At 42.0% G+C, this 13,305-nt stretch overlaps 1 long non-coding RNA gene across 1 annotated transcript; it reads right to left on the bottom strand.

Annotated features, from left to right (window-relative positions):
- Positions 1 to 10,082: 10,082 nt before the first annotated feature.
- On the bottom strand, positions 10,083 to 13,054 carry LOC118473549 (uncharacterized). Its single transcript, XR_004853142.1, has 3 exons — positions 11,551 to 13,054; positions 10,267 to 10,483; positions 10,083 to 10,170 (listed from the first exon to the last, which is right to left on the bottom strand). It is a non-coding gene; the product is annotated as an uncharacterized lncRNA (long non-coding RNA).
- Between the last annotated feature and the right edge of the window lie 251 nt (positions 13,055 to 13,305).

The following is a 13,305-nucleotide window of genomic DNA, read 5'->3' as shown; positions in this document are numbered from 1 at the left end:
AAATGCGGAAGATTAAAGAGCTAGTAGAGAAAGTAAACTCTCGTGGACGACGCCGGTATTTTTATCGAGGTATCTAGAACACGCAAGGTCCTGACTAATCCTCGTTGGTGCCCCTACGCATAAGGTAGCCCACACAAGGGCCAAGCACCATGGTCGAGTAACTCCGTAGAGAGCCACGGGCCTTCTCCACGCGCAAGTGGTGCTCCGCTTCCGGCTCCTCTAGGACGCTCCCCGTCGTCTCCATTATCGAGCTTCCGGCCGAAACACCGTGTGTCTCATTTCCCCTGGTACACGGTGGCGGCCGTGCCACAAACTCGGTTGTCACGATCTCGCAAGACTCTCGCCCCACTCGGTACAGTATGACAACGACTTGCACAAGAGTCGAGGGGTTTTGTGGGGTTTTCTAAACTTACTCAACTAACTAGGAACAACCTAGAGCAAGCGCATAAGCGCTCTAACTAACCTAATCACTCCGCAAAGCACCTACGCTAATCACCGAGTGATTCTATTAAGCACTTGGGTGTTTGAGCACATGGAAATGTCTATAACATGTGTTGGTATGTTGCTTGGGCTCCCACACCCTCAAATGGCCGGTTGGAGGGGTATAAATATCCTCCCCTCAAATATAGTCGTTGGACAGGAAGTTGTTATTTCTGTCGTTGAGCGCACCAGATAGTTTGGTGCACACAGAACATGTTCGGTGCTCTAGCCGTTGAGAGATGCTGCTGCCAAACGTTGGCCATACTGTCCGGTGCACACCAGACAGTCCGGTGCTACAACACTTGAGAGTCCATTTTTTTGCGGAGCTCTCTGCGTAGACTGTCCGATGCACACTGGACATGTCAGGTGCTCCACTAGAGCGCTGGCTCACTGCCCACTTCTTAGATTTCTTCACTATTTTCTTGGGCTTCTTTTGGTCTTGAGTCTTGGACTTGTGCTGGATATTTATTGATCTTCTAAGCATCTTTTAGGTCTTCTTTTGAGGTGTTGCATCCTCAGAGCCTCAGTCCAATCCTCTTCGCATCATGTGAACTACAAACACAAACACTAGCAAACACATTAGTCCACATGTTTTGTTGATCATCAAACACCAAAATCAATTAGTCAAATGGTTTGAGGTCCATTTTCCTTACACCGACTTTAGAGTTTTTGCCGATAGTGTCCGAAGATCGACTGTCGAAGCTTCAAAGTGGTCAAAAAAGTTCTTATCTGATGTATGGAACAAAGGTGAAAAGGAAATCAATATTGAAGAATTGATGAAAAATAGAGAGAAGGTTTGTATTTGACCACATTCGTCTTACCTGCGCAAAGTACATGTGTGTTCTAATATTCAACAATCTTGTAGGCTCGAATGGCGGCTGAAAAAGCTTCAAGCATTAGAAAGAATCTACAGTCCAAGAAAGCCAAAGGTACTTTTCCTTTTTTGCATTCTACTAGCTCTCTTCGTGTTGACAATTATCCTCTAACTTTTGTTGGGAACTTTCTACTTCACAGGTAATAATTGAAGTGAAATATACTGAAGCTGAGGCCAAAGATGCTGCTATTGAGGCCGAAGCGATAGCTGCCAGGGCCACAAAGAAAGCTGCAAACAATGTTATCTTTAAAATTTGCGAACAAATTTATGATGAGATGACGTAGGGATAGGCAACAATTGTTTTATTATAATATTTGTGGTATGAAGTGATTGAACACTCGAAGCTTTTTAGTGGCTTCGTTGTAATATAATCGTACTTCTTTGCTTTGATTTTACTGGTTTTCTTTCTTTCCTTTCGGGTGTGTGAAAGTTTACTATTCACGTGTTTTTTAGCCGAAGGCGAAAAACATCTTCCCTTCTTTTCACATGTTACAAAGGAATACTCTTCGTTGAGATAGCTTTAGGGTAAACTAAGTTTATGCTTTCCAATCCCTCAGGAATGGCCTCAAAGCATTTTCACCATTAATTAGGTGATCGAAACGAAGCTCTGCATTCCCTTAGGAACGACTTCAGAGCTTTTTTCACCGTTACTTAGGTGATTGAATCGGAGCTCTGCATTCCCTTAGGAATGGTTTCGGAGATTTTTTCACTATTACTTAAGTGATTGAATCGGGGATCTGCATTCCCTTAGGAACGACTTTGGAGTGTTTTTCACTATTACTTTGATGATTGAATCGGAACTATGCATTCCCTTAGGAACGCCTTCAGAGCTTTTTTCACCGTTACTTAGGTGATTGAATTGAAGATCTGCATTCCCTTAAGAATGACTTCGAAGATTTTTTCACTGTTACTTAGGTGAATGAATCATTTCGTCATTGCAATCGAAGGTGTCAACTCACTTATTACATTGAATTGCAGAATAGAAAAGAGTTTTTCAAATAAACGTAAATAAAAATAGCTTGTTGGGGGCCTACTATGCCGAAGATCCTCATTTGGCACAAACAAGTGTATTTCAGGTACATTTCTACTGGCGGACGAAGCTGATCTTCGGTCGAGGCAGCATACAAAGAAGCTTCGCCTGTGCGTGCAAGTGGCAAAGATGCTAGCCGAAGTCGATAACTTTGGCAACAAAGAAGAACTTTGAACATAAGCCAGAGGAGAAGCTTCCAAACAATGGAGGCCTAAACTCGTGCATCCAAGAATGGAGAAATACATTATTGCCTTGATGTCATTTGTAAACAATGTGTGTAAAACCTTGAAGGACATGATTGTAATTTTGTACGAAGGCAGTTCATCTTTCCTATGAACAGGTGAACATTGCCCTGCATAAGATACCTTTGGAAGGACCATCACTTCGTGTTGCTTAGCCTAGCTATGAAGGACCTTCGTGCCATCCTGTGTGCAGGAGACGAAATCCCTTAGGTTATAACATTGCCTTGAGACTTTGATTTTGCTTTGCATCTTCCTTGTTGAGCAGTTGTTCAACTTTGTGGTCCTCAACATCCTTCGCACGGTTGTCACTTTGCTCAACCTTTGGGTGTCGGCGTGACATGTCTCATTCACATCACTTAGAGTAAAGGTTAGTCCACTAGTTGTCTCAATTACCAAAACATACATAGACATTTTACATGGGATTTGCTCGGCCTGGAGGGCCCTAGACATGTGGTCCTATTTGGCACAATTGCTGTTTGTTGAAAAAAGTAGTTCAGATTCTGACAAGTTGCTGCAGAAGCGTCATGTTTGGTACAACTTTTGCTTAAATATGTAAAGAAGTTGTGAAATAAGGCTCCATTTGGTTTGAGGGGCTAAAGATTAGTCCCTCCATTTTAGTCTCATGTAGTCTCTAAATTGTCAAACAGTGGGACTAAAACAAAGACTAAATTGTTTTAGTCTCTAGTCTTTCAAGGGGTGACTAAAAGTGACTAAACCATATAAGTTCCATGTTTTGCCCTTCTTTATTTCAGTTGCACTAATGACGAGTGAATGCTAAGGGGTATTTTGATCCTCTTATAATTCATTTAATACATTTTGAAAGGTAGGGACTAAACTTTAGTATCGTAACTAAATTTTAGTCTATAGACTAAAGTCAAACCCTAAGTTGTACCAAACCAGATCTAGGACTAAGCATGACCTGAGGGAGGTGGGAGGATGACGACATCGGCTAGTCCTACTATAGACCTATACTATAGGGGTTTCTCCGCTGATAGCATAAGAAAAAACTAGAACACGGTTATCATTTATGCATTTTATTTTTACTTTTTGATTGTGTAGAAGGTATTGCGAGCGTGAGGAAGAATGTGCAGCATGATAAGGTGTAGGAAGAATATGCATTATATATATATATATATATATATATATATATATATATATATATATATATATATATATGCTTGATTTGATGCTTAATAAGGTGTAGGAGGGCAGTACTTTCAGTATCCATTTGCATGGGAAGTAGGGAGATGAACTGATTTTTGTACTTGCTGTTGTATGAGGAGTACGTCACGTGCCAAATTGCTATGCCACCCACCTGAGAGCACCTTTTTTAAAAAAAAAATTGTGGCCTACAGCCTACTGAACATGAACATGCAGCATGAATGTGCTCGCAAAAAGAGAAGGCACCGTACCCGGTACCACCAGGCCAGGCAGGCAAAGGCATGTCCGCGCGCGGTCTCCTCTCCTTGGATCTTTGCACGCAAGCAGCGCCTGCTGCTGCCTTCTCTCACCTGTCACGCACACGTCTCTCCGTAGGAGTACTTCCAGTCCTGCTCCTATTCATTCATACTACACGTACGAGAGACAAAACAAAAGCCTGTGGTTACTGCACGCCCGTCTCGGTGGGGCTGCAAGAGCCCCTGCCAACTGCCATGTTGTTACTGCTGCGCCTGCAGTTTGCAACGATGGAAGGAAGCAAGCGACTGTGAGCCTATGATCGAGAGTCACGCGCCAGCTATGACTCCATCACTCACATGTGCTGTGCTGTGTTGTGCTGTGCTGTGCATCTAATATATCAATATAATGCTGACTCAGGAACTGAGCTGACCCAAATGCTACCTGATTTTTCACTGGATACGCTACACTCCTTCGTAGCAGGGCCGAATCCAAGATAAAATAGAGTGAGGGCACATTTTCAATAACGAGCATCAAAATATTAAAACGAGGACATGTAAGTTGAACTAATTAGGGAATTTAATGATGAAAATCTTAACTCTATTACTTGTAACCTAGAAATGAGTGGAGACCTATGCCCTCACTCAGATATACATAAGTCCTGTTGAAAATAATAGCAATATAGAAATGAACAAATTGGTTCCGATTATAATCTATACTACTTATTAAGGCTATAAAGTCTGCCTCTGACATGTTCTGCCACCGGTCTGTTCTGTCATCCAACCGTGGCAGTCTTGTTCTGCCATCCAACTATACCCACGCGCAATAAAAAAAGATATTAGACCGAGGGATCGAACCCTCACTCAGATATACATAAGTCCTGTTGGAAATAATAGCAATATAGAAATGAACAAATTGATTCCGATTATAATCTATACTACTTATTAAGGCTGTAAAGGTAGTCTACCTATGACATGTTCTGCCACCGGTCTGTTCTGCCATCCAACCGTGGCAGTCCTGTTCTGCCATCCAACCATGCCCACGTGCAATAAAAAAAAGATATTAGACCAAGGGATCGAACCCTCACTCAGATATACATAAGTCCTGTTGGAAATAATAGCAATATAGAAATGAACAAATTGATTCCGATTATAATCTATACTACTTATTAAGGTTGTAAAGGTAGTCTGCCTCTGACATGTTCTGCCATCCAACCGTGGCAGTCCTGTTCTGCCATCCAACCATGCCCACGCACAATAAAAAAAGATATTAGACCAAGGGATCGAACCCTCACTCAGATATACATAAGTCCTGTTGGAAATAATAGCAATATAGAAATGAACAAATTGATTTCGATTATAATCTATACTACTTATTAAGGCTGTAAAGGTAGTCTGCCTCTGACATGTTCTGCCACCGGTCTGTTCTGCCATCCAACCGTGGCAGTCATGTTCTGCCATCCAACCATGCCCACGTGCAATAAAAAAAAGATATTAGACCAGGGGATCGAACCCTCACTCAGATATACATAAGTCCTATTGGAAATAATAGCAATATAGAAATGAACAAATTGATTCAGATTATAATCTATACTACTTATTAAGGCTGTAAAGGTAGTCTGCCTCTGACATGTTCTACCACCGGTCTGTTCTGCCATCCAACCGTGGCAGTCCTGTTCTGCCATCCAACCATGCCCACGCGCAATAAAAAAACATATTAGACCAAGGGATCGAATCCTCACTCAGATATACATAAGTCCTGTTGGAAATAATAGCAATATAGAAATGAACAAATTGATTCCGATTATAATATATACTACTTATTAAGGTTGTAAAGGTAGTCTGCCTCGAACATGTTCTGCCACCGGTCTGTTCTGCCATCCAACCATGCCCACGCGCAATAAAAAAAGATATCAGACCAAGGGATCGAACCCTCACTCAGATATACATAAGTCATGTTGGAAATAATAGCAATATAGAAATGAATAAATTTATTCTGATTATAATCTATACTACTTATTAAGGCTGTAAAGGTAGTCTGCCTCTGACATGTTCTGCCACCAGTGCCATCCAACCGTGGCAGTCCTGTTCTGCCATCCAACCATGCCCACGCGCAATAAAAAAAGATATCCGACCAAGGGATTGAACCCCAGACCACTCACTTAACTCACCCCTTCAAACCAAATCACCACCTTTGTTTCTTTGTTAGAAGTAACACTCTCAATCTCCCTTTACCATTTCCGTGGTTCTACAACTCATCTCTACTACATCGCTCGCCCAGACACGGCGCGTCCCCTGTCTCCAGACTCCCACGATCTCCACTACACGCGAGGACGAACTCCGCTCGCCTAGAAACCAACGCTTGCTCCGAACCCGACCACGACTCCACTACACTGCTCAGCCTTGCTTTGTGCCTTTCCGCTCGCCGCCTAGCGCCCCCGGGCTCACCTTCCTCTTCGTCGCCCATCCTCCGCATCATCGCCAGCGGCGAGCGGGCAAGTCAATGTGGATTCAGACTCCATGTAAGCTCTCTACATCTACCTCTTCAATTTCTAGGCCCCGTGTTGACCTCTCCAAAACCTAGATCTATGTCTTAACCTAACCTCAAATTGTTCCCTACACATCTTCCAAGGGCTCGTGTTGTCATTCATGGCGGGGCAGCAGCCGCTTGCTGCCCCCGTTCTTTCATCCGGACAAGGTCTTCAACGAATAATTCTTATGGCAAATACTAGATAACGTCGACTCTACATAGGCCGCATCCATTCCCAAATCGGCTATGATTCTGTCCCCATGACCAGTCGGAGTTCAAAGCACCATGGTAAACTCCATCCACTTAATGCATTTCTTGTTCAAAGCCCACTACCTACTCAATTTGTTCTTTCCTGATGAGCATTGTATGCAACGACCTTGAAGAAAGAAAACACATAATCGCCAACTAATAAGAATAGGGTTTTTTGTGGTAGAGCACCCAAGATATCCTTTTGTTAGTGGTTTAGTGTGGTCTGGTCCAAATAATTGTGTGGATATGTGAAAGGGAATTAGGCTTACACCTAGTTCCTAAATAATTTTGGTGGTTGAATTGCCCAACACAAATAATTGGACTAACTAGTTTGCTCTAGTGTATAAGTTATACAGGTGTAAAAGGTTCACACTTAGCCAATAAAAAGATCAAATATTGGATTCAACAAAGGAGCAAAGGGACAACCGAAGGCACCTCTGGTCTGGGGCACCGGACTGTCTGGTGTACACCGGACAGTGTCCGGTGCACCAGAGGACTCCAACTTAAACTTGCCACCTTCGGGAATTTCCAGAGGCACTCCGCTATAATTCACCGGACTGTCCGGTGTACACCGGACAGTGTCCGGTGCTCCAAGAAAGAGCGGCCTCCGGAACTCGCCAGCCTCGGGAAATCGCAGCGGCTACTCCGCTATAATTCACCGGACATGTCCGGTGAACCAGCGGAGCAACGGCTACTTCGCGCCAACGGTCACCTGCAGGCGCATTCAATGCGCGCCAGAAGCGCGCAGAAGTCAGGCACGCCCATACTGGCGCACCGGACATTGAACAGTACATGTCCGGTGTGCACCGGACACCCAGGCGGGCCCAGAAGACAGAAGCTCCAACGGTCGGAATCCAACGGTATTGGTGACGTGGCTGGCGCACCGGACATGTCCGGTGTGCACCGGACTGTCCGGTGCACCATACGACAGACAGCCTCCACCAACGGTCAAGTTTGGTGGTTGGGGCTATAAATACCCCCAACCACCCCACCATTCATTGCATCCAAGTTTTCCAGCTTCCAACCACTATACAAGAGCTAGCATTCATTGCAAAGCACACCAAAAGAGATCAAATCCTCTCTCAACTCCATACAAAGCCTTAGTGACTAGAGAGAGTGATTTGTAGTGTTCATTTGAGCTCTTGCGCTTGGATCGCTTCTTTTCTTTGGCATTCTTTCTTGTGATCAAACACTCACTTGTAATTGAGGCAAGAGACACCAATTGCGTGGTGGTCCTTGCGGGAAGTTTGATTCCCATGTGATTTGAGAAGAGAAGCTCACTCGGTCTGAGGGACCGTTTGAGAGAGGGAAGGGTTGAAAGAGACCCGGCCTTTGTGGCCTCCTCAACGGGGAGTAGGTTTGCGAGAACCGAACCTCGGTAAAACAAATCCGCGTGTCACACTCTTCATTTGCTTGCGATTTGTTTTTCACCCTCTCTCGCGGACTCGTTTATATTTCTAACGCTAACCCGGCTTGTAGTTGTGTTTATATTTGTAAATTTCAGTTTCGCCCTATTCACCCCCCCTCTAGGCGACTATCAATTGGTATCGGAGCCTGGTGCTTCATTAGAGCCTAACCGCTCGAAGTGATGTCGGGAGATCACGCCAAGAAGGAGATGGAGACCGGTGAAAAGCCCACTACAAGCCATGGGAGCACTTCATCGGAAGAGTCCCGCACCAAGAGAAAGGAGAAGAAGAACTCCTCCAAAGGGAAGGAGAAGAAGTCTTCTTCACACCAAAAGGAGAAGAAGGAAAAATCTTCTTCTCACAAGACGCGTCGGAGTGGGGACAAGAAAAAGAGGATGAGGAAAGTGGTCTACTACGATACCGATTCTTCATCGCCATCCACCTCCGGCTCCGACGCGGCATCCGTCACTTCTAAGCGCCAAGAGCGCAAGAAGTATAGTAAGATCCCCCTACGCTACCCTCGCATTTCTAAACATACACCTTTACTTTCCGTCCCATTAGGTAAACCACCAACTTTTGATGGTGAAGATTATGCTAGGTGGAGTGATTTAATGCGATTTCATCTAACCTCACTCCACAAAAGTATATGGGACGTTGTTAAGTTTGGTGCACAGGTACCATCCGTAGGGGATGAAGACTATGATGAGGATGAGGTGGCCCAAATCGAACACTTCAACTCTCAAGCAACAACAATACTCCTCGTCTCTCTAAGTAGAGAGGAGTATAACAAAGTGCAAGGGTTGAAGAGCGCAAAGGAGGTTTGGGATGTGCTCAAAACCGCACATGAAGGAGATGAGCTCACAAAGATCACCAAGCGGGAGACGATCGAGGGGGAGCTCGGTCGGTTCCGGCTTCGCAAAGGGGAGGAGCCACAAAACATGTACAACCGGCCCAAGACCTTGGTGAATCAAGTGCGCAACCTCGGGAGCAAAAAGTGGGATGACCACGAGGTGGTTAAGGTTATTCTAAGATCTCTTATTTTCCTTAACCCTACTCAAGTTCAATTAATCCGTGGCAACCCAAGATATACACTAATGACCCCCGAGGAAGTAATCGGGAATTTTGTAAGTTTTGAGTGCATGATCGAAGGCTCGAGGAAGATCAACGAACTTGATGATCCCTCCACATCCGAAGCTTAACCCGTCGCATTTAAGGCGACAGAGGAAAAGAAGGAGGAGTCTACACCAAGTAGACAACCAATCGACGCCTCCAAGCTCGACAATGAGGAAATGGCGCTCGTCATCAAGAGCTTCCGCCAAATCCTCAAACAAAGGAGGGGGAAAAACTACAAGTCCCGCTCCAAGAAGGTTTGCTACAAGTGTGGTAAGCCCGGTCACTTTATAGCTAAATGTCCATTATCAAGTGATAGTTCCAACTACTTTTGTGCTTATGTGGGTGTGATCATCTTCATTAAGCTTTGTTAGCCCAAAATATGAGATCTTAGCAGTCAAATTTTTGTCAAGCAATATATTGATGGCCTTGTTATAAGTGTACGATCCTTATTGTGGACTCCTCATGTAGATATGCTAGACCTTTTGCTATCCCAAGGCAAATCCTATGTTTTGTTGCCCAATCCAATATGAGTCTGTATTGATCAATTGGACCTAACAGTAACAGTCCATGAAAATCTGTGAATTCTAACATTTACATATAAGACTAAAATGGGTAAACCCAGGAAACATGAGAGTCAAATTACCAAAAAGAGCTTGTGCAAGGCAATTATTTTCTAGATATTCATAAACTAACAACATTTGGTTTCCTTATGTACAACAACCATAGAGTTTGACAAGGTTTAGATGTTGTAGTGGAGATATCACCCCTACCTCATTCATGAAATTCAATTCCTTTGTTTAGACCTTGTTGATAACTGCTTGACAGCAACCATGGTACCATCAGACAATAAACCTTGCCAAACCAACAATGACAATCTTCATGTATAAGTTGTGCTATGGCAGTATTAACTTCTTTATAGTTTATGCATGGGAAGTAATGCTGACTGACCTTGTAAACTGAACCAAAACCACCTTCACCAATCTTGTTAGCCAGGTCAAAAAGTTCCTTCAATAGCAGAGGAGAGGGAGCAGACGCGCACGGGAAGGAGTGGGATAGGAATGGAAGACGACCTGATCACTGAGCTCTTCGTTGGTGGCGGTGTGTGGCTATGTAGCAAATATGCATACGTTCTGAACTGCCACTGGTAAGTCATAACATATGACAACTGCTGGTATATAGATATAGATGCGTTATTCAAAAAATATAGATATAGATGCATTATGCATTTGTTTATACGAATTATGGAATATCAGTTTGTACCATAAACAATAAATGCACCAAAGGATGCAGTTCCATGCTATTAGGACCAGATCAAGCACACAATGCATCAGTAGAATAGTTCACAGTGTCGCAATGATCAAAAATAGAAAGAAGCACATGCAAACATAATAGAAAAAACAACAATACATAGAATTTCAATGTGAAAACTAAATTAACAACCATAGGATCCTGAACATCAGTAATTATGGACAGTTAAAGGCCCCAATCTCTATTTATCGTAAACATTACAAACCACTATGAAATAGGTAATACAAAGGTCACATTCATTTAAAATATGTTGAATATTAGTCCATACATTATGATATATCATGTCATAAATCAGCAAGTGCACCTGCCTATAGTGGTAAGCGGACTGGAAAGCAATTTAACATAAAATATAAGTATTCGCACGTGTCATTCGAGTTAAAGAGGAAAATAAACTTGAGTTAAATAGGAAAGTAAACGATTGGGCCAGAAAACATGTCATATTTTTTCTTTACTTTGAATGAGAACATGGTACTTATCACTACTAATGCAATTTTAGAGAAGTGAACAAAATTTATGTGCAATGTGAGCAAAACAACGTAACAGACACTTTATAATTGTAACCCTTGGAGTCTTGGACATGTGTGGATCTATAAAATCACATATCTAAAAGCATGCTTATGTGACTCTTTCCTAGTTTCCTAAGTAGGATTCAACATATTAGATATGTTCCCAGAACAAAAAAAACCTTCATCGATTCAATCCCCAGACTGCTTCTTTAGCTCCCCAATAAAAAACACAATGGAGGCTATGCCATCACCACTTTTGTCATCCTATGCCGCAATCGTCCTCACAATCATGATTGCATTTGGGTTCTAAGTTTTTTGCAAATAAATGACACAAGACATCAAATAGAAGAAAAATACCACCAAGTATATATATCATCAGGATGTTAATAGAATGTTTCTGTGAAAGGTGAAGCCATACCATTTCATTCAAGAGGGTGTAACCATCCTTTGTCAGCTCCGGGTCACCAGCTCTACCCACAAGCATGAGCAGAACAAACCAAACGCCAACAAATTCTCATTATCCTTTGCAACCCACGAACAATGTTGCACCTTATGTAATCAGTTAGGTAATTTCCCAAAGTGCATCATCACATCAGAAAATCTAAGGTAGTTCCAAAATCAGATAACTTTTCTGCTATAAATCTCAACAACTAAAACCAGCAAGTGTCCAAAAACATTGACATGGAAAATAATTATAACCTTGTCTGGATGATAATTTTATAAGTCTGTTTTAAAAATTAATAGCGGAGTAATAAACAATTAGCGCAAATGTCTTAGGGATAATAGAACAAACATATTAAAGCTATCTAGTTTCTTACATGTTGATGTCCAACATTTTTTCTCAAATATGTAGAATTGCATACCATTGCATTTTTAGATGCCAGTGCATTGCTATAGTTTCTATATATCACATAGGTAGACATCGTTTAATGAGGTAATTGTTAAAATGTATTTGAAACCTACTATTTAAGGGAAGAGAAACATATGGTTAGCAACATAAAAGGAATACCATTCTTGAAGCCATTAGAAACTTGCTTTGGCCATAGGACCCTAGAACATGCTAGAAGGTTGAGATGAAACTGCAGGTGATGATGAAAATGACCCAGTCCCTTCTAAAGATATAAACCATTCTAAGAGATAGCACCAAAACACACAAAGTTAAAATGTTACCTATATCATAAGGCCTAAATAAATTGAACAAAGCACAAGTTAGATAATAACCAGGTATTATGCCAAATAGGAAGTTGTTTGGACTCAGGGTATCATTGATAAAAAACCCTTGTGTTGGGGCAATCAGCATGATTGTATCACCCCGTGATATTGGAGTAGGAGAGCTTAAATATTGCATGCCATGTGGTACTGAATGCTGGTAGTAAAGAGATAAGAAGTGCTGAGGGAGTAGAGTTGATCATCTCCACTAACAGAAGTTGGTACAGGTGTATCATTGCTTCTTTTATGTTTCCATGGGTTATAATTGCATGAGATCAACTATATAGGATAATGCATAAGTTCATGTTCTATAATAAAATCAAAAGAAGGAATGCAAAGTGTGAAGAGATATTCAGACATGTAAGCTTATCTTGGTAACAGAATGGTTGTGCCTAAGAAGAATACAAGTTGTGTGCACTATTATGGCCCCCATCCATGTTGAGTGTGCCAACTTGGATTTGGCCTTCACTTGGTAGATCGATAGCATTTGAACCAACTGAAATCAAGGGCACAGTTGCATTCTCATCCTTATTGGCAATAGGCTGAGGTAGATGGTTGATAAAATAGACAAACAGAGTAAACAAGGTAAAAAAGGACAAAAAACAATAATTCGGTAATGAGTAATGACCAGCTCCTTTGGCTTCCTAGAGAGACCTATCTTTTGTTCAACATTGGCTACTGGCTCCTGCTTATCCATAGGTCCTGAAATCTGAAATAATAAGGTTTAAACAAAATCATTCCAGGCCTCAACAATGAGGCTATCCAATTGTATGTAATACTGAGTGCCACATATTCTATTATTATTTAAAAAGATAGAACAAATAGGTATATTGAGTGCCACATTCTATTATTATTGAAAAAGATAGAACAAATAGGACAAGCATGATAACAGCACTAAGTAATAATGCGTAAAATTTGCTTCTTAACATTTTTAAGCTAATAAAATATCAAAATTTGAGTACAA

This window comes from Zea mays, chromosome 10 (assembly GCF_902167145.1).
Source record: "Zea mays cultivar B73 chromosome 10, Zm-B73-REFERENCE-NAM-5.0, whole genome shotgun sequence".
Lineage (NCBI taxonomy): Eukaryota > Viridiplantae > Streptophyta > Magnoliopsida > Poales > Poaceae > Zea > Zea mays.
The sequence above is the reverse complement of the archived record's forward strand: the minus strand, read 5'-3'. Positions and strand labels throughout refer to the sequence as shown.